At 36.8% G+C, this 25,817-nt stretch overlaps 1 long non-coding RNA gene across 1 annotated transcript; it reads left to right on the top strand.

Moving 5' to 3' along the window:
* The first annotated feature begins 218 nt into the window (after positions 1-218).
* On the top strand, positions 219-1,531 carry LOC113305545. The gene is made up of 2 exons (XR_003338509.1): positions 219-769; positions 848-1,531. It is a non-coding gene; the product is annotated as an uncharacterized LOC113305545 (long non-coding RNA).
* Positions 1,532-25,817: the final 24,286 nt, after the last annotated feature.

Raw genomic sequence — 25,817 nt, 5'->3', positions numbered from 1 at the left:
ATTGGATATCATACGAAGAAGAAAACATCAAGACAATATGAAGAGTAAAATTGTCATTTTCGGAAAAACGCTTTTGATGCCGCACAGACACGTCGTGGCTTCCCTTATCAAATTCTGGGCGCCTTAATAAGTTTTAGTCAGCCTTATCTCTACGAACCGAGAAGATAAATGCGTATTTTCTTCATTCTATTCTTCTTATCTTCTTTCTTTCTTCTTCTTCTTTTCTAATTCCTCTTCCCCTCCTGTTCTTTATTTTCCAGCGAATTCGAGAGATCAAGTTAGATTTTTCTTATAGGTAGAAGATGGAACCGAGCATGGGGTAGTTGTTGGTGATAGTGATGGTGTCTGTTGTTGATTCAAATTCGAATCTGAGAGGAACTGAATTCAGGGTTTCTCTGTAAATCGATGAGGGTGAAGATGATAATAAGATTAAGCTTGGGAGATGAATAATAGTATTTCCGAGAGATGAATAAACGAGGGTTGAGGTTTAACTTACTTTTTGAAGTTTTTATGGAGAAGAATCAAAGAACTAGTGTTTGGAAGAAGACTGTGTAAGATCGATTAGAACACGAATTTGATGTTTTAAAAAGGGGATTTGAGATGGGTATTGATCGATTGAATGAATTGGGGTTGGAGATGAAAAGTAATTCGAGTTTGATGAAGTCTGAGTTTTGAAGATGTTTGTGAAGAGTTTGATTCTGTGATAAGAAAATGATGGAGTTATCTCTGGTGATGAACTGGTGGATATTTGAGTAAACATGATTTGGAGGTAATTGTTCTCTTTATCTAATCTTATAAGGTTATCCACTTTCTTTACTGATTTTATGAGTTTTATATTTGGACTAAGATTGAGATAATTATAGAATGGAACTGTGACTGTGGATGACAAGATGTTGATACTTGAATCAAGGACTGAGATGAGTATAGAATTTCTCTGTTTAAAGTTGTGGTTTAAGGCTATGTTGATTCGTAGAGGTTGGTGGTGATATTGAATTGAGGTGCAGCTGATGTTGCAAGTAAAATGGTTGTCAGGGATGAAATAGTGGTGTTGCTAAGATTCTTGTGATGATGGTGATGGAACTGAGATATAGTCGAGATATGGGAGTCTGCAATTGAATTGTTGGTAAGTTGTGATAGTGTAGATAGGTTTGTAGTGGTGCGTATGAAGTGCAGTAGTTTTTCCAGAGAAGGCTTGTTAGTATCTGAAGGCATGAGATTGTAGTGGTGGACAAAATAACATGAACTTGTGTTGTTGGTTACCGTTATTGTTGGTTGCTTTTGAGTTTGAGTCTGGCTGTGTGTTGTTTGAGTTTCCGTTCAACTGACAATGAAGAGAAGTTGAATTACTGTGAAATGTTATTGTTTTGGGGGCTAAAAGGAATTGGTAAAAGTTTGATTGAATGTGAAGAAGTTATGGCTTAGTACTGCTATTGCAGGTAAAGCTTAAATTTCATCTGTATATTGAATTGTTGAGTTCTGTTTAAATGAATAGACTGAAATTGAATTATTGATTAGAGTTGCAGTTATGTGAGGAACCTTTATCCTGTGCAATGTCTCAGGCTTGAACCTTAGCATGTCTAACTGAGCTTACTCAGTCTGGCACGGTTTATTCTTTGGTGATTGAGTTGAGCGAACTCAGTATTTGGTTTTGATTCCGTTTTGACTCAGTTAGATGACTGAGTTAACCGGTTGAACATTTTGACCTGGACTTTGACCTGACTTTGGACGTTGACTGTTAGTTACCCATTTCACCGTTAGATTGACCCAGTTGGGTCAGGCCTTGTGTAGTGGGCCGAACTAGTGGGTCGTTCCGGTTCAGTCCCATGGGCTTGGGATTAGGGCCAACAATCTTAATTAGTTTTTGGACCACTTATGGTCTGAATTAGCCTTTGGTTTCTTCTGGAAAGTTGTAGATATTTATAAGACTTAACTATGGACTATAGAATCAATCTAATTGGATTAGTTAAACCTTTAGATATGCAAGAGATAGATAATGAAAATGTGTAGAACCTTAAATGGGCCTAGAATCAGAAAGACTTGTATGATTTCTTATGTGAGCCTTTGGGGTAAATTCTTAGACTTCTTGTGTGATTAACAGTTAGTCTATTAACAACGATCAATTCAAAGGATGAACCGTCGGATCGTGGATCTCGAGCTACCCGTGGCTTGTCATCAAAGGAGGTGGGAATACTTTTAACTCTTTTGAAACCATTGTTGTTTCTTTTACAAAGGTTTATGTTTTACAAACTCATGCATTATCTGTTTGCGCATTTCATACATTGTTTAGTTTGTATTATGATTGTTGTGTTGATTCTTTGAATATTTCCATGAATTGGAAAGGACTTGTAATGTTTGTCACTATGAATTGTTATGGGAAATGAGAATTTCCACGTGTGGTATATAGGATACACTCCTTCATTTATATCTACATGAATTCAGCTTTTATGCTTATGAGGTGTGGAATTTGGCACTAATATAAACTAATAGAGTGTGTAAGGAATTGGTCGACACTCAATATAGTACATTGTTTGAAGAAGGAGTTTGTCCATATACATTGTTTGTGCATTTCCAGTGACTTAGTCACTTTGATGTTAGGGAAAACATGTATTGTTTTTCCGAATTTTGATCATGATTTCTTTAAAGTTAAATGTTATTTCTACTGGGCACCCCTTTTAGGGATGATGTGCTCACCCATTCCCACTTTCAGTTTCAGAGACAGATCAGAGTTGCGCAACGAAAGTTTCGAGGAGTTGACTCCGTTAATTAGTTAACTTCTGCTATGTTTATTATGTGGTTTATTCTATTTGCAAACAAAATGACTATTGTATATGAATCATTTGAGACAAGTTCTTGTATATATATATATTTCTGAGCGGGGTTAGTTTTGGGTTAAGTTTTATAGCAGATTTCTTAATTGATTGTTTAAGTAAATGATTTAGATTCGTAGTGCTTCTCTATTTAGTTAATCTCTTGGACAGTCAGCTGCTAGCTTTGGGGGCGCTACAGTGTTGGTATCAGAGCTCACTATTAGATCTTATATGGGAATGATAGAGATATCCAGTTCCAGTTAGTGAACCATATTAGTTTAGAACTGGGTTGGGTTGTGAGATAAATCTTAATCACTAAAAGCTGTCAATAATTAAAATAAATAATTGATTTGTTTGTTTGGGTGGGTGGTTGTTATATATATGTAGTGAAGTAAAAATGATAGGTTACACCAGTTATGGTAGAAGTTTAGAGATTAGTTAGTCGTGATAAGTTGACGTTTTGTTAGTCCAGCACTGGAGAATAGTAAAGGTTGTGTTTTCTCTGTTCGTAGGAAGGCATTGTTGGTCTTGGACAACCTTGACAGCGCAACTGCATTCAGAGATGACCGATCATAGAAGCTTAGTATAATCCATTAGGAAATCGATAATTATAAACTCACTTAGAAATATTCCTTGGAATCTCCCTTGTAATTAGAGACAGATATTGTATACAATAGAAATTAGTTAAGAAGCTTAGACTTCTGTATTTGATAGAACTAAAAATCAGCATAGTTCAACCTAGAGCTACAAATTTTAGTTGTAAAAGCCATATAGGTTTGTGCTTTATTTCTTTTTGTTTGCGCTTAGATAAGAGATATGATAATTCTTTAAGGTGGGGAGTTTTGAAGACTAGAAGGGTGGTTCGATTTTCGAGGACGGGAATGAATAAGGTGGGGATAATGTAAAGAACCTCAAGCTCGTCAACGCTATTAGACTAGTCAAGAGACGTATTAGCCAGTAATATCTCAATTTTGTTTAAAACGAACATTAATTAATTAGAATTAATCTAACAACGATATAGATGTAGAACTAGTATCGTTATATAGATCTCGAAAAGTTACGTGAGATGGGCTACTCGAACTTATCAATTGGATATCATACGAAGAAGAAAACATCAAGTCAATATGAAGAGTAAAATTGTCATTTTTCGGAAAAACGCTTTTGATGCCGCACAGACACGTCGTGGCTTCCTTATCGAATTCTGGGCGCCTTAATAAGTTTTAGTCAGCCTTATCTCTATGAACCGAGAAGATAAATGCGTATTTTCTTCATTCTATTCTTCTTATCTTCTTTCTTTCTACTTCTTCTTTTCTAATTCCTCTTCCCCTCCTGTTCTTTATTTTCCAGCGAATTCGAGAGATCAAGTGAGATTTTTCTTATAGGTAGAAGATGGAACCGAGCATGGGGTAGTTGTTGGTGATAGTGATGGTGTCTGTTGTTGATTCAAATTCGAATCTGAGAGGAACTGAATTCAGGGTTTCTCTGTAAATCGATGAGGGTGAAGATGATAATAAGATTAAGCTTGGGAGATTAATAATAGTACTTCCGAGAGATGAAGAAACGAGGATTGAGGTTTATCTTACTTTTTGAAGTTTTTATGGAGAAGAATCAAAGAACTAGTGTTTGGAAGAAGACCGTGTAAGATCGATTAGAACACGAATTTGATGTTTTAAAAAGGGGATTTGAGATGGGTATTGATCGATTTAATGAATTGGGGTTGGAGATGAAAAGTAATTCGAGTTTGATGAAGTCTGGGTTTTGAAGATGTTTGTGAAGAGTTTGATTCTGTGATAAGAAAATGATGGAGTTATCTCTGGTGATGAACTGGTGGATATTTGAGTAAACATGATTTGGAGGTAATTGTTCTCTTTATCTAATCTTATAAAGTTATCCACTTTCTTTACTGATTTTATGAGTTTTATATTTGGACTAAGATTGAGATAATTATTGAATGGAACTGTGATTGTGGATGAGAAGATGTTGATACTTGAATCAAGGACTGAGATGAATGTAAAATTGCTCTATTTAAAGTTGTGGTTTAAGGCTATGTTGATTCTTAGAGGTTGGTGGTGATATTGAATTGAGGTGCAGCTGATGTTGCAAGTAAAATGGTTGGCAGGGCTGAAATTGTGGTGTTGCTCAGATTCTTGTGATGATAGTGATGGAACTGAGATATAGTCGAGATATGGGAGTCTGCAATTGAATTTTTGGTAAGTTGAGTGCAGATAGGTTTGGAGTGATGCGTATGAAGTGCAGTAGTTTTTCCATAGAAGGCTTGTTAGTAGCTGAAAGCATGAGATTGTGGTGGTGGACAAAATAACATGAACTTGTGTTGTTGGTTACTGTTATTGTTGGTTGCTTTTGAGTTTGTATCTGGTTGTGTGTTGTTTGAGTTTCCGTTCAGATGATAATGAAAATAAGTTGAATTACTGCGAGATGTTATTGTTTTGGGGCTAAATGGAATTGGTAGAAGTTTAATTGAATGTGAAGAAGCTATGGCTTAGTACTGCTATTGCAGGTAAAGCTTAAATTTCATTTGTATACTGAATTGTTGAGTTCTGTTTAAATGAATAGACTGAAATTGAATTACAGATTAGAGTTGTAGTTGTGTGAAAAACCTTTATCCTGTGCAATGTCTCGGGCTTGAACCTTAGCATGTCTGACTGAGCTTGCTCAGTCTGGCTCGGTTTTTTCTTAGGTGACTGAGTTGAGCGAACTCAGTATTTAGTTTTGATTCCATTTTGACTCAGTTAGATGACTGAGTTAACCAGTTGACCATTTTGACCTGGACTTTGGACGTTGACTGTTAGTTGACCCATTTAACCGTCAGTGACCGTTAGATTGACCCAGTTGGGTCAGGCCTTGTGTAGTGAGCCGGACTAGTGGGTCGTGCCGGTGCAGTCCCATGGGCTTGGGATTAGAGCCAACAATCTTAATTAGTGTTTGGACCACTTATGGTCTGAATTAGCCTTTCGTTTCTTCTGCAAAGTTGTAGATATTTATATGACTTAACTATGGGCTATAGAATCAATCTAATTGGATTAGTTAAACCTTTAGAAATGCAAGAGATAGATAATGAAAATGTGTAGAACCTTAAATGGTCCTAGAATAAGAAAGACTTGTATGATTTCTTATGTGAGCCTTTGGGGTAAATTCTTAGACTTCTTGTGTGATTAACAGTTTGTTCATTAACAACGATCGATTCAAAGGATGAACCAGTGGATCGTGGATCTCGAGGTAGCTATCGAAACATTTTTATGTCTGAATTGTCCTCAGTGTCTCTATTGCTAGTGCTTGATTTTGTACTTATTATGGTGTTTTTATGTTTGTGTAGGTTTTTTTGGAGAAATACACTTGTGTGGAAAAAGTTGGTCAAAAAGTGCTATTTGGACCCCTGAAGGACATTTTCTATACGGACCCCAGATTTGTCTAAGGGGTACCCAAGGTTATGCGTTTCCCAAATTCATCCTCAGCACCCAGATTTGTCCTCATCACCCATCTGCTATTCGCACCCCTGGTTTGGTTAGGGGGACATCGTCTTCATGATTTCAAAAATCGTTTTGGCGAAAAAAAAACTCACAGGCTGTTGCAGATTTGCGTTTCACATTTTGGACGGGAATCAAAGAGACTAAATGGCTGAAACTTTTTGGGATGACGTGATTGGGCTTATCAGGATTGGTAAAGGCTTTTGGTTCGATCCAGTTTGGCTGGATATTCCGCGAGAAGAAAACAGGGTAACACGTTCAGGCGAGAAGTTTTCACAAGATTATATGTGTCTGAGGCGTGTTGAAGCAATCCTACAACATGTACGATCATGTTTGGAGTGTTTATACATCATTTTAGCGCGTGAATTGTTAATTCAGGGAAGAAATTATCCGATTATTATTTTCTCTTTACTGCCGAGTAATGGAGAATTATTTGGAGTTATGGAGGATATTTATTGTGCGCGAGAGGTATAAAAAGGTCCCTGGGATGTCTTAGAGGGGTTACGAGAGTTTGGGGGAGATTACAGAGCTGTGAAAGTCGAGTTGCAGAAGAATCACCATTTCTGCTTCTGTGAAGAACACCAAGAACATTAGGCGCGGAACAACAGTCGTTTCTCAACAATGGAAACGACACACATGCGAGGGTCGAGAATCAGCGACAGTACTCTGTTCTATCGTTCTAGTCAGTTTGTAAAACTGATAACTGTTGCAAACCCGGTTTTTAATAGTTTTTCTCCATTTCATCTTTGTAAACACCCTTTGAGCAATAAAAATAAATTTTGAGTGTGTTTCCAACATGATGATGAGCTAATTTTCCCACAACCAAGGCAATGAGGAAGCTATTCACGCATGAATAATGGGTAATTATTTCATTTTCTCTAATTTTTAATTATAATTCACTCAATCACTGCTCTTGCAGAGTTTTTAAATGTTTACATAATTTTCTTAATTACTTGTGATTCAATTTGATAGATTATAGTTTGTTTGATCAATTGATAGTCTATGCTTCGGGAATACAATTAATATTTGAGAATATGTTTGATTAATTGTGAATTAAGAAATAAGGGACTTAAAAGATAATTAGAGTTTTGGATTATTTTCCATAATTTATTCATGTGTGATAGTGGAATCAGTGTCTTGGTGATCCATAATAATCTTTAACTAATTCTTGTTTGTTTTTAAATTTCATTAAATATTTTACTTTCACAAGTCTCAACGAACTTTTTACTACAACTAAAATTGAAATCACACCAATTTTTGGCGCCGCCGACGCGGACTTGTCTTTAGGCTAGAGTTTATAGATTTTTTTTTTAGGTTTTTATTTGTTTTTTCATTTTTATTTTATTTGTTCTTCTTTACATTTCTGGGTTTTTGTCTTTTCCTTACAGATATTGGATTTTGGAGCGAAAGAAAAATTTTCCAAAGCTTTTGGTGAATACTTAAAGATTTGGAGTAAAAGCAAAGCGAAAGGAGAGAAAGAAAAGGAGAATAAAAATTAATTAAAAAAAAGAGAGAGAGAGACAATTTTTTTTAGAATTTTTTTCTTTTAGATTATATTTTTCTTTTGGATTTTATTTTCGGACTCTGGACTGTGGACTTTGGGACTTTTTTTTTAAACCCTACAGAAGGGTAGTTTAAATATCAATTGTTTACAGAGAAGGACGGAGATTATGATATCTCCTTGGCCCCTCGGGTTCGTACATGACATAGGATTCGTGGCCCGAGTCGACTTCAGCGGTTCATCCCCCTTCTGGTACGGGAGGTAATTTTGTTGAAACACTCGCGAATCTCCTGTCAGCGAGTTACTATATTCCTTCGTTTGCATATATGCTGAGGATTTGAAAACGGCTGCTTTAATTTCCTAGTAAAGGGCAAGGACTGGCCATACAAGATAAGGTTTCGGATTTCATCACCGTTTCCTTCTTGCCCGCCTTAGAAATACGAAACCAAACGCGAACCTAAGCCTAAAATTTGACTAGAACGAGACCTATAGGGTAACGAGCTTAATAGAAAAGTCATTCGAAAAATATTGGTTACTCTTTTAAGCATGCTTCAAAGTTCATGATGGTTTCTGCGAGTTGAATACGTCGCCTTGTAATGCCAATGAGGCCTTGGGTATCAAAGATCCATTGAGCTTCCCTCGTCTCGATTCAACTTGCTTAAACTCGGGTTGATTCCATAGGGGTTTGCTTAAATTGTAAAGAATTCCCTTTCGAAGGATTAGAAGCTGGTCTAGAAACAATCTAAGTGGAGCCATCATGCTTTTTGTTTGCTATAAATATTTAGGTTTGCTTTGGTGGAGTCAGCCTTCTTTGTGTTTGAATAGAACTCCCCTTCCTTTTAGGATTCAATTTTGAGAATCTGTCTCTTCTTGAGGAAAATACCCCTAGTACTTCAGATGTGCCAGCGATGGCAACTTTGAAAGATTACATGTTCCCAACTAGGTCCACCCGAGCTTCGTGCATTAAATTGCCAGCCACTACGGCTAATTTTGAGATAAAACCTAGTATTCTTCAAATGATCCCTATATTCTTAGGGAAAGATGCTGAGAACCCTTATTTTCATATTAGGGACTTTGAGGAAATTTGTGGGACAATTAGAATAAAAGACCTTACTGATGAAGTCTTGAAACTTAAGATGTTTCCCTTTTCCTTGAGAGATAAAGCCAAGACCTGGCTGAAAAACCTACCATCTGAATCCATTGAAACATGGCAGGAACTTATTGCTGCTTTCTATATGAAATTCTACTCTAAGCATAAAACTGCGTCTGTTAGGCAGAAAATTAGCGCTAGTGTGCAAAAAGAGGCAGAGTCTCTTTATAGGTTTTTAGAGAGATTCAATGATCTCCTATCTCAGTGTCCTCACCATGGATTTGATAAGATGAAACTCGTAGAGATTATTTATGATGGTTTAGACTATTCAACCAAAGCCATGGTTGAGTCTATGTGCGCTGGTGAGTTCACTAGTAAAAGTGTTGATGATGCTTTTACCTTCTTAGGAGCTGTCGCTGAAAAATCCCAACAGTGGGAGTCTTGTGTTGAACCCCCCAAAAGACTCTTGGTCAATAGAAGTAGCGCCAATGTGGTAAATACAAGCTTCGGGTCTGATGCTAAGTTTGCTGCTTTGTATAGAAGGTTAGAAGCTTTGGAATTGAATCATCCTAAACATAGGTCTCTTGTTGAACCTGATGATAAGTTTAGAGCCTCTCAAGTGTATAGTTGTGGAGTAGAACCCAATAACTCGTTTTGGGAAGGTCAGGTTAGTGAAGTGCAATCCCATATTGTCTACAAGAATGCTAGGTTTGAAAACCGTCAGAAGTTTGACCCATACTCAGAGACTTACAACCCTGGTTGGAGAAACCATCCTAATTTTTCTTGGTCTAAGGGTCAGAATCAAGGACAGTCTAGTAATTCTCAGCCTCCCCCAGGTTTTGGTTATGCTAAGAACTCTTCAGGTCAACCCCAGTTTTAGAATGATAAAAAGATCTCCACCTTAGAAGAAACCCTTACTATGTTAGCAAAGAACCATGAGATGTTATCAAAGAACCACTGTGGTTTTCAAGAAGAAACCAGGCAGAATTTTAATAATAATTCCCAGTCTCTTGCTAACTTAGAACTTCAAGTCGGGCAAATAGCTAAATTTCTTGGTGAAAGAGAAGATGGAAGGTTCCCTAGTCAAAGTGATCCTAACCCTAAAGGAGAGAAATCGTACAATCATGTGAATTCTATAACAACCCTTAGGAGTGGAAAGAAAGTTGACAATAAGGTTGCCATCCCTGATAGTGAACATGAAGTAGTTCACCCTTCTGAGCCAGAAAATGAGGAGACTGATAGAGTCTCCAAAGAGGCCAATGAGGGTCATGCTGAGCCCGGCTTTGTTCTCAGAGCCCCGTTCCCCCAGCTGCTAGTTCCAACTAAGAGGGAGTCCAACTTTAATGATATATTGTAGGTTTTTAAGCAGGTTATTATCAACCTCCCATTGTTAGGTGCGATTAAGCAGATTCCCGCTTATGCCAAGTTTCTTAAGGATATCTACGCGAAAAAGAAAACTTAGTGTCCAGAAGAAAGCCTTCCTAGCTAGTCATGTGAGTTCTATTATTCAGAATACCACTACTCCTAAATATAAAGACCCAAGCTAGTTGATAGACACATTTCTGTGACTGAATTTTCCTCAATTTTCAGTATTGTTGGTACTCGATTTTCTACTTATTATGGTGTTTTATGTGTTTGTAGGTATTTTTGGAAAATTCGGCTCGAAAAGTTGGTATAGGCACCCGGAGGACACATGTTATTCGGACTCTCGATTTTGGATAAGGGGCACCCCCATGGAGCCAACTGCTAATCGCACTCCATCATTTGTTAAGGGGACTCCATCTTCTATTTTTTTAGAAAATAAATTTGGTTTCAACGGTAAAGGATTCATTATCTTTAAGATAAGAATATCTTCTTGCCTTACAACATGAAGTTTTGAAGAAAAAGAAGTTATCTTGTATTAAACAAGAAAGATATCCTTAGAAGATTTTATATTGGATTTTATTCTGCGAATTAAAGAAGATATGGGTTTAGTAAAGAAATATATAGAATAAAGAGAAGGAAAAATTCCTGAAGATAGTTTTAATTAAAAAGAAGAAGATTTTGGAGTTATGGAAGAATGTATCTGAGTGATATGTATTTGTGTGTATAAATAGAGAGCTAGAGAGCACATTTGGGGGGGAGGTTTTGGGGAGAGAAAAGAAAATCACTGTTTTATCATTGTTTCTACCATTTCATCTTTGTAAGCACCTTTTGAGCAATGAATTATCTTTTTGAGTGTGTTTGCATCATGAGAAGCTAAACCCATCACTGGGACGATGGAGGAAGCTGTTTTTCACCCATCTGGTAATTAAATTAATTCTTTTATAACTATGTGCATAGAATTTAATTGTTTTATATTATTTTGTCTGACGTCGCATGCTTAGTTTTGATTACTTTTGATGCGTCATGCTCACAACTTACAACTAATGTTTTGTGAAATCTACTTTGGCAAAGAATAGAGTTAATATTTATTTTATTTTGAGCTATAATTGCCTAGGATTAATTGCTGAACCACTTGAATATGAAAAACAGTGAAATCCTGAGTCCCAGTAAATTCTTCATCCTATAACATATTTTGTATATATTTTCTTATTTTTAGTATTTAAGACTAGAATCAATCTCAACAAAGTCCGAGTGAACGACAACCTATTTACCACTATATAACATTCCATCAATTTTTGGCGCCGCCGACGCGGATTTGTTTATAGATTTGTTTTTAGGTTTTATTTTATTTTTTCTTTTTTACGCGTTTTGGTATTTTTGTTTGCTTTCAGATTTGGAGCTAAGCTAAAGGAAAAGAGAAAGAGCTGAAAAGAAGGGAAAATCCCAAAAAGGAAAGAAAAGAGAAATCCAAAAGGAGTGAAGAAGAAGATTTTGTAAATAATTTTATTTTTATTTTTTTTGGAAACTGTAATTAAGGTTTTTATTTTTGTAATATTTTATTTTTGGACATTTTTTTTTTCTTTTGGACATTGAACATTGGACTTTATTTTTAAAACCCTACGGAAGGGTAGTTTTAAATAAACTGTTTGCAGAGAAGAACGGCGATTACGATATCGCCTCGGCCCCTCGGGTTCGTACATGACATAGGATTCGTGGCCCGTGTCGACTTCAACGGTTCATCCCCCGTCTGGAACGGGAGGTAAGAATTCTAAACACCCGCGAATCCTCTGTCAGGGGGTTTACTGGATGATTTTGTATGCATATATGTTGAGGACCTGAAATCGGATTTAATTTTCTAGTAAAGGGCAAGGCCTGGCCAAATCAAGATAAGGACTCGGATTTCATCACCTTTTCCTTCTTTCCCGCCTTAGGAACACGTAACCTACGCGAACCTAAGCCTTAAAATTTGGACTAGAACGAGACCGATAGGGTAACGAGCTTAATAGGAAAGTCGTTCGAAAAATATTGGTTGCTCTATTGAGCATACTTCGAAGTTCAGGATGGTTTCTGGAAATTGAATACGCCGCCTTTTAATGCCGGTGAGGCCTTGGGTATCAAATCTCTATTGAGCTTCCCTCGTCTCTATTCAACTTACTTTAACTCAGATTGATTCCAGAGGGGTTTGCTGAAATTGTAACGAATTGCCTTTCGAAAGAATAGAAGCTGGTCTAGAAACAATCTAAGGGAGCCATCATGCTTTTTTTTGCTAGATAAAATTGGCTTGTTGTGGTCGAGTCAGCCTTGTTTGTGTTTGTGTAGAATTCCCTTGCAGTTAGGATGTCAAACTGGTATTATAATAGCCATCGGAATGAATATGATTATCCAACTGAACAATATGGACATTACTCTTTTTATGACCATAGTGTGAATGGTGGTTGGGAACGCCAACCTTTTGAAGGTTATGGGTCATACCATGGTGAGCCCAATTACTATCCACACGTGCATCAGTTATACGAGCAAGAAGATTATACTACTAGTTCTTCGTCTCTAGAGGATACAATCAAACTTTTGAAAAGTAGTCCTTTTTTATGATCCATCTGTTCCTATTCCTTCCCTAGAAGAGTCCCTCAGGGGTTTAGCTGAGTAGACACATAAGTTAGCTGAATTGACATGTAAGTTAGATGAGGTGAATAACGAAGTTATGGACGAAAGAACTGGAACAATGACTGAATCCTCTTTAGAAGATATCCTCAATAGGTTAACTGAAAACTTAGATCCAACACTAAGGGATCTTTCTTTGGAAGAGACCCTTGAGAGGATAGCCGAGTCGAAACGTACACTTGAGTTAGAGAAGAACGAAAGTATTGCTCGAAATAACTTGAATTGCCAATATAGTGTATCCAATAATACCCTTGAGAATGAAAATAGTTATTCACATAATCAAGATAACGAGGTTAGAATTGGTAACACTACTTGTTTAGATGAGGTTCGATCATTTTCATGTTATTATAATGATGATTATGATAAGGATAGTATTGATGAAGCACATGAAATATGTAGGCATAGTGATCAGGAATTTGTTACTTCGATTGAGCTTTATAATGATAGTTTTGTTTCTAGTACAAATCCAAATAATTTTAATAATTATTCACCTATTCAAAAGGATGAGGATTTGACTAGGATACCACCGTTTAAGAAGATGTAGTTCATGATCCTTTAGCCTGCAGTGTGTTGGATAATCCATTATTAGATGTGCCTATCAGTGAATCAGAGGAAGTAACTTTGATTAACACCTTAGTTAATGAGCCTTTACTAGAAACTTTCTCTGATAATCCTTTATATGATTGTGATGATGGTTTAGAGGAACGAGTTTATTTTGAGTCTAGCGATTTAGAAACAACACTCTGAGACAAAGAAAGTGAACTCGTAAAAATGAGTGAGGATGCACCTGATTACAACTTAGAAGTATCAATTGACCATTTTCAGGAATCTAATGATTTAGAAATTAGGGAAATTGTGACTAGTCTACCTAGAGACACTGAAAACTCTAAGTTTGAGGGTGATTATCACTTTCCTGGTGTTGTACCTTTAACTCTTAGAAAGTTCCCTCGTGTAGGATTTGAAATTTGTGCCTCAACCATCTTACAAGATTATCTTCATACACTTTTTCCTGAACCTAGTTGTGTCCATAAGAGAGCTCAGTTGTTAGAAACCCATCCCCTGGTTGATGTGGTTAACCCAGGCTATGATACCAAGATTGACTTTGTTTTCCCACTAAAAACTTTTCTTCCAATTGTGGGAACATATGATTTTCTGATGTGTCGGTTATTAAGTTTTGAGACTAAACCTAATTACTTTAGAAAAATAGGGGCGACACATTTTCTTAAGGAAGACCACCTCTTTCATTGTGATCAGCTGTGTGAGTCAAATCTGATTGACTTAGAGGATCCCCAATTATTCAGGCTTTTGTTATGCGCTTATAAGTTCTTAGTTGAGTATTTCCAGACTCTTCAGCCTGATCTTCAGAGTGCCTTTGAGGAAATCCAACCGATGAAATCTTTTTATTTAGACCCTTTTATAGAGCCTGAACCTGAACCACAACTAGATGTAGTTGTCTTAAACAAGGGTATGTTCGATGTCTTCTTGGTTTCTTGTAGTTTCTTTTTCTTGTGGTTGACACTTTTTGATCCAGATGACCCACGGTAATTCCGGCTACTGCTTTATGATTCTATGAGGTGATTAATTCCTTCCGATGTCTGGATGAAGACTTTAAACTTATCACTTCTTTGGAGGTAACCCAATATCATGCAACACGGTAATATCTTTCCTTAACTCTTTTGCTTCGAGTGGTAACAATTTCTCCTTGTTCATGCTTTTAATTTTATCTTTAGAACATTGAGGACAATGTTAAATTTAAGTTTGGGGGTATGGGAGAAACTTTTTAGTTGCAATAAATAAACTCCAAAGCCTAGAAATTTATGTTTATTAAGGTTGGCACTAACCAATCTAAGTGGAGGGGAACATATTGGTTGTAGGAGTTGAGGAACCAATCTGATTAGATGGAAACATCTAAAGAGTCTATTCATAAAAGCACAGAGCTCAGGTGTTAGAATTAAAAAAAAAACATGGTAGTTTCGCCATATCTCGTTGAATCCTAATCCTTCTGTTTTTATTTTTTAAGTGATTTGGTGGGGCACACGATTCAAGTTGTTACCATTGCTAGGGTTAAATAGAGTGATTGAGATATCACCAAAAAAAAAATAATTGAAACCAGACCATCATACCAACCGGAATAAATTCAATAAAGTCGACCACTGGTGCCCTTGTATATGCCAGTTGTTTTGACCTAGAGTTAGGTTTATCGACCACTGGTCCCCTTGTATATGCCAGTTGTGTTGATATTAGTCAGACTGGTATCTCAGTCCATTAGGATAGGTTCATCTTGGCAGAGGCTTTCAGACAGATATGGGAAACATCGTTCACTTTAAACCATCTATTTTTCTCTTTATCCATCTTCTTAATCTTTCCATGTGATTAGTTGACTCCGGTTATGATGTACAGAAACTATTTGAGTAGAGATTTGTCACTTATATGAATTTTATTATGATTGAGTGCAAACTCATGTACAACAATTGGAATTTCGCATCAGGGTACTTCCTCCTGTAGTCAATGAGAGTATGACAACCAAGGAGATTCTTTAGTGCCTTCCAAGGTTTTGCGTAGATAGCTAGGGTCCGGAGTAAAGGTTTTGTGGGTACACCTCTGGTAAACCCTCCAGAGACAACACTCCGCCGTTAGGGCCACCTAGCGGTTTAACGGCTTGCTGCACGTGCTAAGTGTAGTCATTTTTATTTTTCTAGATTAGATTTGCTCGAGGACTAGGAAATAATAAGTTTGGGGGTATTTGATAGACACAATTTTGTGACTGAATTTTCCTCAATTTTCAGTATTTTTGGTACTCGATTTTCTACTTATTATGGTGTTTTATGTGTTTGTATGTATTTTTGGAAAATTCGGCTCGAAAAGTTGGTATAAGCACCCGGAGGACACATGTTATTCGGACTCTCGGTTTTGGATAAGGGGCACCCCATGGAGCCAACTGCTAATCGCACCCCATCATTGGTTAAGGGGACTCCATCTTCTTCCTTTTTTGAAAAGAAATTTGGTTTCAACGGTAAAGGATTCATTATCTTTAAGATAAGAATATCTTTTTGCCTTACAAACATGAAGTTTTGAAGAAAAAGAAGTTATCTTGTATTAAACAAAAAAGATATTCTTAGAAGATTTTATCTTGGATTTTATTCCGCGAATTAAAGAAGATATGAGTTTAGTAAAGAAATATATAGAATAAAGAGAAGGAAAAATTCCTGAAGATAGTTTTAATTAAAAAGAAGAAGATTTTGGAGTTATGGAAGAATATATTTGATATGTATTTGTGTGTATAAATAGAGAGCTAGAGAGCACATTTGGGGGGAGGTTTTTGGGAGAGAAAAGAAAATCACTGCTTTAATAATTTTCTTATAATATCATCCTTGTAAGCACCTTTTGAGCAATGAATTATCATTTTGAGTGTGTTTGCATCATGAGAAGCTAAACCCATCACTGGGACGATGGAGGAAGCTGTTTTTGACCCATATGGTAATTAAATTAATTCTTTTATAACTATGTGCATAGAATTCAATTGTTTTATGATTTCAATTAATTATTTGTTATTTTGTCTGATGTCGCCTGCTTAGTTTTGATTACTTTTGATGCGTCATGCTCACAACTTACAACTAATGTTTTATGAAATATACTTTGGAAAAGAATAGAGTTAATATTTCTTTTATTTTGAGCTATAATTGCCTAGGATTAATTTCTGAAACACTTGAACATGAAAAACAGTGAAATCCTGAGTCCCGGTAAATTCTTCATCTTGTGACATATTTTGTATATATTTTCTTATTTTTAGTATTTAAGCCTAGAATCAATCTCAACAAAGTCCGAGTGAACGATAACCTATTTACCACTATATAAAATTCGATCACTAGTCATGTGAGTTCTACTATTCAGAATACCACTACTCCTAAGTATAAAGACCCAGGGTCCCCTACTATTTCTTGCATAATAGGTAAATACCGTGTCGAGAAAGCTTTGCTTGACTTAGGAGCCAGTGTGAACTTACTGCCATACCATGTGTACCTTAAGCTAGGACTTGGTGAGATGAAACCTACCCAGATGACACTTCAGTTAGCTGATAGGTCCGTTAAAATTCCTCGTGGTGTGATCGATGACGTTCTTATTGAGGTCGACAAGGTTATTTATCCAGTGGAATTTGTTATCCTAGATACCCAACCTGTCCCTGACCTAGAGAACCAAATACCAGTGATTTTAGGTCGCCCGTTTTTAGCTACATCCAATGCGATCATTAACTGTCGAAATGGTATTATGAATTTGTCTTTTGGTAATATGACTATTGAGCTAAACATTTTTAATATTAGCAAGCTACCCTCTGAACTAGATGACTCGAGCATAGAAGAGGTGAACATGATAGGAACACTAGTCGAGGTGTCATTACCAAACACTTTGTTAGAAGAGCCATTATAGAAATGCCCAGCCCACTTTGGGATTGATTTTGATGATGAGGATGTGATTAATGAGGTGAATGCTTTGTTAGATTCAACCCCTTTGATAGACACTAGTAATGGCTGGAAACCTAAGTTCTAACCTCTACCCGTTTCTGAGTCTACCCTAGTTCCTTCATTAGAAAATCCCCCTAAGTTGGACCTTAAACCATTACCAGATTTATTGAAGTATGTATTTTTAGGCCCATCTGAAACATTACCTGCGATTATACCATCCGACTTGGATAGTGATCAGGAAAGTAGGCTAGTGAATGTCCTTCAGAATAACAAGGACGCTTTAGGGTGGACCATAGCAGACATTAAGGGTATAAGTCCTACTGATTGTATGCATCAGATCTATTTAGAGAGTGACACCAAACCTTCTAGGGATATGCAATGTCGACTGAAACCTAATATGAAAGAAGTAGTTCGAACCGAGGTTCTTAAGCTATTAGATGCAGGCATTATCTATCCCATTTCAGACAGTAAGTGGGTCATCCCCGTTCAGGTTGTTCCCAAGAAATCCGGTATTACTGTAGTCCAGAATGATAACAATGAGTTAATCCCAACCCGGGTGCCCACGGGTTGGCGTGTCTATATTGACTATAGGAAATTGAACAAGGTCACTAGGAAGGACCACTTTCCTCTTCCCTTCATCGACCAAATGCTAGAGAGATTAGCTGGACGTGGCCATTATTTCTTTTTAGATGGATACTGCGGTTATAATCAGATTGTCATAGCCCTAGAAGACCAAGATAAAACCACTTGTACCTGTCCCTTTGGTACCTTTGCGTATAGACGCATGCCTTTCGGGCTATGTAATGCCCCTGCGACCTTTCAGCGTTGTATGTTGAGCATATTTTCTGACATGGTAGAACGGTTCTTAGAGGTCTTTATGGATGATTTTTCAGTGTTTGGTTCGTCTTTCGATGAGTGCTTGCATCATTTGTCATTAGTTTTGACTAGGTGTAAGGAAAAGAATTTAGTGCTTAATTGGGAGAAATTTCACTTCATGGTTCGTTCAGGAATTATTTTAGGGCATATCGTATCTTCGAAGGGTATAGAGGTAGATAGTGCCAAATTTGACCTCATTAAAACTTTACAGGTCCCAAAAACCGTAAGAGATATTAGGTCATTCTTAGGGCATGCAGGTTTTTATCGTCTATTCATTAAGGATTTTATCTTAATTTCTAGACCTCTTTTCAATTTGCTTGCAAAAGACGTTAAGTTTGTCTTTGATGATGCTTGTTTAGAGGCTTTTGAGAATCTTAAGAATTTACTCACTACCGCCCCCATAGTCCAGGCAACCAACTGGAACCTACCCTTTGAGATCATGTGTGATGCTTCAGATTATGCTATTGGTGTTGTGCTAGGTCAGCGAGAAAATAAGTTACTTCATGTGATTTACTATGCTAGCAAAACTCTGAATGATGCCCAGTTGAACTATACCACTACGTAAAAGGAACTATTAGTTATTGTGTTTGTCTTAGACAAGTTTAGATCCTACTTCTTAGGTTCTAAGGTCATAATCTTTACTGATCATGCTGCTTTGAAGTATCTTCTTTCCAAGAAGGATACTAAACCTAGATTGATTAGATGGATCCTATTGTTGCAGGAATTTTCCTTAAACATTAGAGATAAAAAAGGTGCAGAAAATGTAGTAGCAGACCGCTTGTCTAGGCTTGTTGTGGATACCCTTAATGATTCTCCTTCTGTTAGGGATAGTTTTCCTGATGAAAAACTGTTCTTTGTTACCCAAGAACCTTGGTATGAGAATATAGTGAATTATCTTGTTACTGTCGAATGCCCCAACATTAGGGAAAACAAGATCGTTCTAGGTTTTTAGCCGAGGTGAAGCACTTCTTTTGGGATGATCCTTATTTGTTTAAGTATTGTCCAGACCAGATTATTAGGAGATGTATACCTGAGAGTGACCAGTCCAGTATTATTTCCTTTTGTCATGATCATGCTTTTGGGGGTCACTTTAGTACTAAGAAGACTGCTGCTAAGGTATTGCATTGTGGATTCTATTGACCTTCATTGTTTAAAGACTCCCATAGTCACTGTGTTACTTGTGAGCATTGCCAGAAGTTAGGAACCATTTCCCATAGGAACATGATGCCCTTGAACCCTATTTTAGTTGTTGAGGTCTTTGATGTGTGGGGTATTGACTTTATGGGTCCGTTTCCTAATTCTTTTGGTAACCTTTACATCCTTGTCGCTGTATACTATGTCTCTAAGTGGATTGAGGCGGTTGCGTGTAAAAAAAATGACCATATGGTTGTGATTGAGTTCTTGAAAAATAATATACTTACACGTTTTGGCACACCGCGAGCTATAATTAGTGATGGAGAGACGCACTTTTGTAATGGACGTTTTAGGCTTTTGATGAAGAAATATGGTATTAAACATAAGGTAGCTATCCCATATCATCCACAAACTAGTGGTCAGGTAGAGGTTTCCAATAGGGAGATAAAGCACATATTAGAGAAAACAGTTAATCTTAATCGGAAAGACTGGTCGTCTAGGCTTACTGATGCCTTATGGGATTACCGTACTGCGTTTAAGACCCCCATTGGAATGTCGCCTTATCGGCTTGTGTATGGCAAGGCATGTCATTTACCTGTTGAGTTAGAACATATAGCTTACTGGGTTGTTAAGCAGCTAAATTTTTCACTTGACAAGGCAGGAGCCCATAGGAAACTCCAGCTCAATGAGTTGGAAGAGATTCGTATAGATGCTTACGATGGTGCGAAGGAGTATAAGAACAAAATGAAACTTGTGCATGATAAGAATATTTTAAGAAATTCATGTTCTCCAGGTCAAAAAGTTCTTCTGTATGATACCCGCTTGCATCTTTTCCCTGAAAAGTTACGTTCTCGGTGGACGGGTCCTTTTATTGTTCGCACTGTCTTTCCTCATGGAGTTGTTGAGATTGAGACACCGGATGGTAGTAGTTCTTCGAAGGTTAACGGTCAGATATTTAAACCCTTTTTAGTGCCCTTTTCTGCAGGTGATGTTGAGGAGGTCCCTCTGGAGGACCCTGTTTACCCTTGATTGACCATCGAGGCGATTGTATGTTGTATATTAGTTTTTGATTTCTCTCTTCACCCAGGTACTATCTTTCCGACTTCTCTCTTTACTGATTCCTCATGTTACTTTGCTTTTTGGTATTTCTCTTTCACTAGAAACATTGAGGACAATGTTAGATTTAAGTTGGGGGTGGGGAAGAAACTTTTTGTTAGATTTTAGTTGCAATAAATAAACTCCGGAGCCTAGAAATTTATGCTTATTAAGGTTGGCACTAACCAATCTAAGTGGATGGGAACATCTTGGTTGTAGGAGTTGAGGAACCAATCTGATTAGATGGAAACATCTAAAGAGTATATTCATGAAAGCACAGAGCTCAGGTGTTAGAATTAAAAACAACAACATGATAGTTTCGCCATAACTCGTTGAATCCTAATCCCTTCTGTTTTTATTTTTTAAGTGATTTGGTGGGACACATGACTCAAGTTGTTACCATTTCTAGGTGAAATAGGGTGATTGAGACACCAAAAATAAATAAATTGAGACCAAACCATGAGACCAACCGGAATAAGTTCAATAAAGTCGACCACTGGTGCCCTTGTATATGCCAGTTTTGTTGACCTAGAGTTAGGTTTATCGACCACTGGTCCCCTTGTATATGCCAGTTGTGTTGATATTAGTCAGACCGGTATCTCAGTCCATTAGGATAGGTTCATCTTGGCAGAGGCCTTCAGACAGATATGGGAAATACCGTTCACTTCAACCATCTATTTTTCTCTTTATCCATCTTCTTAATCTTTCCATGTGATTGGTTGACTCCGGTTGTGATATCTAGAAACTATCTGAGTAGATCTCTGTCACTTATATATGAATTTTAGTATGCTGAGTGCAAACTCGTGTACAGCAATTGGAATTTCGCATCAGGGTACTTCCTCCTATAGTCAATGATTGTATGCCAACCAAGGAGATTCTTTAGTTCCTTTTAAGGTTTTGCATAGATAGCTAGGGTCTGGAGTAAAGGTTTTGGGGGTACACCTTTGGTAAACCCTCGGGAGACAACACTCCGCCGCTAGGGCCACCTAGTGGTTTAACGACTTGTTGCACGTGCTAAGTTTAGTCATTTTATATTTGATTTGCTCGAGGACTAGAAAATAATAAGTTTGGGGTTATTTGATAGACACATTTTTGTGTCTGAATTGTCCTCAGTATCTCTATTGCTAGTGCTTGATTTTGTACTTATTATGGTGTTTTTATGTTTGTGTAGGTGTTTTTGGATAAATACACTTGTGTGGAAAAAGTTGCTCAAAAAGTGCTATTTGGACCCCTGAAGGACATTTGCCATACGGACCCCAGATTTGGCTAAGGGGCACCCAAGGTTATGTGTAGCCCAAATTCATCCTCAACACCCAAATATGTCATCAGCACCCATCTGCTATTCGCACCCCTGGTTTGGTTAGGGGGACACCATCTTCATCATTTCAAAAATCGTTTTGGCGGGAAAAAAACTCACAAGCTGTAGCAGATTTGCGTTTCACATTTTGGACGGGAATCAAAGAGACTAAACGGCTGAAACTCTTTGGGATGACGTAATTGGGCTTATCAGGCTTGGTAATGGCCTTTGGTTCGATCCAGTTTGGATGGATATTCCGAGAGAAGAAAACAGGGTAACACGTTCAGGCGAGAAGTTTTCACAAGATTTTTTGTTGTTTTGGAAAGATTATATGTGTCTGAGGCGTGCTGAATCAATCCTACAGCATGTACGATCATGTTTGGAGTGTTTATACATCATTTTAGCGCGTGAATTGTTAATTCAGGGAAGAAAATATCCGAATATTATTTTCTCTTTACTGCCGAGTAATGGAGAATTATTTGGAGTTATGGAGGATATTTATTGTGCACGAGAGGTATAAAAAGGTCCCTAGGATGTCTTAGAGGGGTTACGAGAGTTTAGGGGATATTACAGAGCTGTGAAGGTAAAGTTGCAGAAGAATCACCATTCTGCTGCTGTGAAGAACACCAAGAACATTAGGCGCGCAACATCAGTCGTTTCTCAACAGTGGAAACGACACACGGGCGAGGGTCGAGAATCAGCGACAGTACTCTGTTCTATCGTTCTATTCAGTTTGTAAAACTTATAACTGTTGCAAACCCGTTTTTTAATAGTTTTTCTCCATTTCATCTTTGTAAACACCCTTTGAGCAATAAAAATGAATTTTGAGTGTGTTTCCAACATGATGATGAGCTAATTCTCCCACAACCAAGGCAATGAGGAAGCTATTCACGCATGAATAATGGGTAATTATTTCATTTTCTCTAATTTTTAATTATAATTCACTCAATCACTGCTCTTGCAGAGTTTTTAAATGTTTACATAATTTTCTTAATTACTTGTGATTCAATTTGATAGATTATACTTTGTTTGATCAATTGATAGTCTATGCCTGGGGAATACAATTAATATTTGAGAATATGTTTGATTAATCGTGAATTAAGAAATAAGGGACTTAAAAGATAATTAGAGTTTTGTATTATTTTCCATAATTTATTCATGTGTGATAGTGGAATCAGTGTCTTGGTTATTCCTAATAATCTTGAATTAATTCTTGTTTGTTTTTAAATTTCATTAAATCTAAAATCTTTTGCTTTCACAAGTCTCAACGAACTTTTTACTACAACTAAAATTGAAATCACACCAGTAGTCGTGGCTTGTCATCAAAGGAGGTGGGAATACTTTTAACTCTTTTGAAACCATTGTTGTTTCTTTTCCAAAGGTTTATGTTTTACAAACTCATGCATTGTCTGTTTGTGCATTTCATACCTTGTTTAGTTTGTATTATGATTGTTGTGTTGATTCTTTGAATCTTTCCATGAATTGGAAAGGACTTGTAATGTTTGTCACTATGAATTGTTATGGGAAATGAGAATTTCCACGTGTGGTATATAGGATATGCTCCTTCATTTATATCTACATGAATTCAGCTTTTATGCTTATGAGGTATGGAATTTGGCACTAATATAAACTAATAGGGTGTGTAAGGAATTGGTCGACACTCAATATAGTACATTGTTTGGAGAAGGAGTTTTTCCATATACATTGTTTGTGCATTTCCAGTGACTTAGTCACTTTGATGTTAGGGAAAACATGTATTGTTTTTCCGAATTTTGATCATGATTTCTTTAAAGTTAAATGTTATTCCTACTGGGAACCCCTTTTAGGGATGATGTGCTCACCCATTCCCACTTTCAGTTTCAGAGACAGATCAGAGTTGCGCAGCGAAAGCTTCGAGGAGTTGACTCCGTTAATTAGTTAACTTCTGTTTTTTTTGTTATGCGGTTTATTCTATTTGCAAAAAAAAATGACTATTATATATGAATCATTTGAGAGAAGTTCTTGTATATATATATTTCTGAGCGGGGTTAGTTTTGGGTTAAGTTTTATAGCATATTTCTTAATTGGTTGTTTAAGTAAATGATTTAGATTCATAGTGCCTCTCTATTTAGTTAATCTCTTGGACTAGTCAGCTGCTAGCTTTGGGGGCGCTACAGTGTTGGTATCAGAGCTCACTATTAGATCTTATATGGGAATGATAGAGATAGCCAGTGCCAGTTAGTGAACCAGATTAGTTTAGAACTGGGTTGGGTTGTGAGATAAATCTTAATCACTAAAAGCTTTCAATAATTAAAAGAAAATATTGATTTATTGATTTGTTTGTTTGTTTGGTTGTTATATATGTAGTGAAGTAAAAATGATAGGTTACACCAGTTATGGTAGAAGTTTAGAGATTAGTTAGTCGTGGTAAGTTAACGTTTTGTTAGTCCAGCACTGGAGAATAGTAAAGGTTGTGTTTTCTCTGTTCGTAGGAAGGCATTGTTGGTCTTGGCCAACCTTGACAGGGCAACTGCATTCAGAGATGACCGATCATAGAAGCTTAGTATAATTCTTTAGGAAACGGATAATTGTAAACTCACTTAGAAATATTCCTAGAAACCTCCCTTGTAATTAGAGACATATATTGTATACAATAGAAATTAGTATAAGAATCTTAGACTTCTGTATTTGATAGAACTAAAAATCAGCATAGTTTAAGGTGGGGAGTTTTGAAGACTAAAAGGGTGGTTCGATTTTCGAGGATGAAAATGAATAAAGTGTGGAGAATGTAAAAACCCTCAATCTCGTCAACGCTATTAGACTAGTCAAGAGACGTATTAGTCAGTACTATCTCGATTTTGTTTAAAACGAACTTTAATCAATTGGAATTAATCTAACAACGATATAGATACAGAACTAGTATCGTTAGATAGATCTCAAAAAGTTACGCGAGATGGGCTACTCGAACATGTCAATTGGATATCATAAGAAGAAGAAAACATCAAGTCAATATGAAGAGTAAAATTGTCATTTTCGGAAAAACGCTTTTGATGCCGCACGGACACGTCTTGGATGCCCTTATCAAATTTTGGGCGCCTTAATAAGTTTAAGTCAGCCTTATCTCTATGAACCGAGAAGATAAATGCGTATTTTCTTCATTTTGTTCTTCTTATCTTCTTTCTTTCTTCTTCTTCTTCTTTTCTCTTTCCTCTTTCTCTCATGTTCTTTATTTTCGAGCATGGGGTAGCTGTTGGTGATAGTGATGGTGTCTGTTGTTGATTCAAATTCGAATCTGAGAGGAACTGATTTCAGGGTTTCTCTGTAAATCGATGAGGGTGAAGATGATAATGAGATTAAGCTTGGGAGATGAATAATAGTACTTCCGAGAGATGAAGAAACGAGGGTTGAGGTTTAATTTAGTTTTTGAAGTTGTTATTGAGAAGAATCAGAGAACTAGGGTTCTGAAGAAGAATGTGTAAGCTCGATTAGAAGACGAATTTGATGTTTTGAAAAAGGGATTTGAGATGGGTATTGATCGATTGAATGAATTAGGGTTGGAGATGAAAAGTAATTCGAGTTTGATGAAGTCAGGATTTTTAAGATGTTTGTGAAGAGTTTGACTCTGTGATAAGAAAATGATGGAGTTATCTCTGGTGATGAACTGGTGGATATTTGAGTAAACTTGATTTGGAGGTAATTGTTTTCTTTATCTAATCTTATAAAGTTATCCACTTTCTTTATTGATTTTATGAGTTTTATATTTGGACTAAGATTGAGATAATTATTGAATGGAACTGTGATTGTGGATGAGAAGATGTTGATACTTGAATCAAGGACTGAGATGAGTATAGAATTGCTCTGTTTAAAGTCGTGGTTTAAGGCTATGTTGATTCTTAGAGGTTGGTGGTGATATTGAATTGAGGTGAAGCTGATGTTGCAAGTAAAATGGTTGGAAGGGTCGAAATGGCGGTGTTGCTCAGAGAAATTCATAGTGCCCTTGATGTGTTTTAAATGCTGTCTTCTGTGTATCTGCTGGATAGACTCTAATCTGATGATATCCATCCCTC

This window comes from Papaver somniferum, chromosome 8 (assembly GCF_003573695.1).
Source record: "Papaver somniferum cultivar HN1 chromosome 8, ASM357369v1, whole genome shotgun sequence".
Lineage (NCBI taxonomy): Eukaryota > Viridiplantae > Streptophyta > Magnoliopsida > Ranunculales > Papaveraceae > Papaver > Papaver somniferum.
This window is presented reverse-complemented; position numbering and strand designations above follow the sequence as displayed.